The sequence below is a fragment of the Myripristis murdjan genome, chromosome 13, assembly GCF_902150065.1.
Source record: "Myripristis murdjan chromosome 13, fMyrMur1.1, whole genome shotgun sequence".
NCBI classification, from domain to species: Eukaryota; Metazoa; Chordata; class Actinopteri; order Holocentriformes; family Holocentridae; genus Myripristis; species Myripristis murdjan.
In genome coordinates, this window is record NC_043992.1 from 21,823,380 (window position 1) to 21,826,989 (window position 3,610).

At 48.0% G+C, this 3,610-nt stretch overlaps 1 long non-coding RNA gene across 1 annotated transcript; it reads right to left on the reverse strand.

Moving 5' to 3' along the window:
• Nucleotides 1-1,492: 1,492 nt before the first annotated feature.
• Nucleotides 1,493-2,830, reverse strand: LOC115370347 (uncharacterized). Its single transcript, XR_003929236.1, has 2 exons — nucleotides 2,581-2,830; nucleotides 1,493-2,501 (listed from the first exon to the last, which is right to left on the reverse strand). It is a non-coding gene; the product is annotated as an uncharacterized LOC115370347 (long non-coding RNA).
• Nucleotides 2,831-3,610: the final 780 nt, after the last annotated feature.

A 3,610-nucleotide genomic window follows, 5' to 3' on the forward strand; every position in this document is an offset into this window, starting at 1 on the left:
GCTGCTACCTGTGAGCCCGCTAACTCCCCATCTGAACTGTGGCTCGGCAGTTCAGTGGGCTCTAGTTTTCCGGATGGCGAGAGGAGTTGGTGGGTCTGGCCACAGTAGAAGACAGACCAGCAGCAGGGCCAGCACGGGCCCGTTCACCCTCACAGTCCCTGGCAAAGTGACCAGGCTGGCGGCAACGACGGCAAATCACCGGGCCATTCCGAGAGGATCGAGCTGGCGGAAGAGAAGTCTGCATGGAGGCAATAGTGCGAGTGAGTTGATTGAGCTGTTCCTGCTGGCGCTTCAACAGCTCTTTCAATTCACCAAGCTCGGAACCATGTGAAGAGACAGGAGAAGCTGGCCGAGAACTACCCTGCACCCCATACTGCAGGCCATACATAGATGGAAGGGAGTGGCTACGTTCCCTTGCACCCCCTGGGAACCCCTCCCTTTCCCACTGCATACCTTCCCCACGCACCTCCAACAATGTAGCAGTGGGCTGGCGGCGAACAAACTGTTTCAGCTCACGGCGAAGAGCACTGTCCAAGACATGTTCCACAAATTGATCACGAAGCAGGACTGCTGCGTTAAGCAAACCATCAGGTGCGCGTTGTTTCACCTGCTCCATAAGAGCCATCAGAGCCAAGGAGAACTCCAACAATGTTTCCCCCTCCTGCTGCTTCCTAGAAAAGAAAGCCTGCTGCAAGGTGACATATGACTTAGCACAACCATACAGCTCCTTCAAGATTGCTAGGACCTTAGCTGGGTCGCTTCTCTCAGCACTGGTGCGATACTTTATTTCTTCCCTGGCCTCACCTTCCAAATGATCAAAAATAAAGAAAGCTTGGTCAACCATGGACAGATGGCGTGCACGCATGCATGCCTGAACCTCCTCCACCCACTCAGTTATGCCAATGCCAGTCTTACCATTGAACATGGGGCATCTGCGGTCCCTGGGCACAACCACCAACCGCTCAGCAACCGCTGGGCCGGCAGACGGGGCTCCGCCCGCCACGGCAGGAGGGACAGAAGCAGCCACGCTGGGACCCGCCTGGGGGGCAACACCCTCCAGAAGCCGCTCATTTTCTGCCCTTAACTGGGCCACCAGGTCTCTGAGCTGCTGAGTCTCCTCCTCCATAACTGCAGGGAAAAAGCTGTACCAAAGCTTCACACCAAATGGAATCCTAGAATCACAGGTAAGTTAAAGGTCTAGACCGCTACTGCTGTCTTGTCTCTTGCTATACTAAACAATGTTTGACAGTCTCCCACAGATACAATTCTCAGTTTAAAAAAAAAGTTTAAAAATAAAAAAATTCCTAAAAATAAAATCACGTCTGTGTCTAAGGGTGCATCCTGCCGACCAACGCCAAGTTGTGGCAAAACGGGTGGTTGGAAGATGATGTAATAAGGCTTGAATTTAAAGGTGCTCGACAACGCCACCTGGGGGAATTTCACCCCCAGGAACTTAATTTAGGTTCGTAATGCACCCAGACCAGACGTGAACTCAATATAAAAATAGATTTATTTTTCACAATATTAACAAGGTAGAATACAAACAGTGACAGGTCTTTTCAAATACTGTAATATGGCCACTACAACAATATCACTTAGGGTCACCAGTACCAGTATGCATAGGAAATCAAAGCAATTACAATAAAGAAAAAAAACTCAAAACAACCAAAGGAATAAACAATGAATTAAACACACTTAAACCTCACACAAACCAAACATAAGCACACAAAAACATTAAGAAAGAAAACAAAAATAAAGCAGAGCAAATTATAATAAACTCAAAACACAATATTCATAATATACAACACCAAGTAAATAAATAAAATAAATCAGGGTTTACTGGGACTGACCCAAAAGTGGGCCAATTGCAGTTCGTCCCCGCGTACAATGGTGCGGGAGATCAGCCAATCACAGCACGGCACTTATAGTAGTCACTGGCGATAACAAACAGGATAAAATAAACAGTGGCGTAATTGCGGCCACAGTGGGAGCCAACAATATAAATGCGGCTGTGCAACACATGCGACATGCAAAACAATAGATAAACTAATTGACAAGGCAGCATACACAGCAATACAAGACAGCCCAAACAAGACAGCAGTAGAGTCCCGGTGCACCAGAGCGTTGACCGCCGGAGAGTGGAGCACCGCAGCGCACAGCCAGGCCAAAACGTGCCTACGAAGTGCGCACACAAAATAGCATTTACAATTATGTGGGTTACCATGTGAATGACCAGGCGTAACCTGGCTACAGGCCACCTACCACAGAGCACAGAGCACAGGCACAGCGTCTCCGCCGGGGAGGAGAGGGAGAGCAGCAGGCCGCAGCTAAACGCTGCTGAGAGACCACAAAAAGAAAGTTTAGCGGCTAGCCGGATAGCAGCCACTAGCGAGCTGGACTACAGCTGCCGTTGGGTGAACTGAGCCGACATACCTGGAGAGAGCGAACAACAGCGTAGACGACCTCCAGTCCCACACAGCCGCAGCCAGCCGACAGCCTCACTGCAAGCACAACGTAACGCAGGTGTAATGCCCAGAGACCGCAGAGACACCCAAATACCACAAGGCGAAAAGGACTTACAATTTTCGGAGAGATGGAGAAGACCTGGCGAAATCGGCAACGCCAACCGCCACACGGTTCAAAGCACATGGAACGCCGACACACACACGGACGCCAGCCCCGAGGGAGACAAGGTAGCACACTGAGCAAACACACACACCGGAGCAGTTAAAAGGCTAGCGGCTCCACCCCGCAATTAGTGCCGCGAGATGACCCACACCTGGTGTGGAGCAAGCGAAAAGGAGGGGGAAGGGGAGGAGGAAGAGACTATCCTGCTACATTCGTTTTGCAAAACTTTGACAGAATCTATGAACAGCTGTTTAATATTGGACAGGTTTCCTGACGCTGTTTCCCGTCTAATATTGTCTGTGCATATGTGAGATATATACATTTATGTTGACATTAGGTTTGTTTAAAGTTAGAGGTCAAAAACCAACGGGTCATCTGATTAAATCCTACACAGATGTCCTGTTAAAAATCGCACATCAAAAAGGGCTGATGAAAACATTATTACGGATAGACCAATCAGAATCTTTAATCAGGAATCTGTAATAGATAACCTACCACAGATTGATGATTACTTGCTTAAAAGTGCCATTTAGCAAGAGTTATGACAATACCTGAACATAATTGATTATTTAAGAAGAAAATATCCACAATAATTAATAATTTCCAAAGTCAAACAAGTCAAAGATTTACTTTTGTGCCCCTTTTCAGCAAATATCATTTACATCCTTTGCTCAAACCCTGTCTATAACACACATACGCATCTCTGCTCTCACACAGAGATTCTAAGAGGACAGACACTAAACATAAATCTTGTGCTGAAATAGAAACATGAACACCCACAAACACCTACACACACGCGCGCACACACACAGACACACACATACACACACCAGTACCTCTGCACATACATCAAACACATACACCTCCCCCACACACTGCATGTCCCCTGAGTTTAATTTTGGTAGGGAGGTTTTCTGGACATTTGGAGGGATCCGTGGGTGGCTGACACACTGAGGCAGGAGGGAAGAGGAGAGGAGAGGAG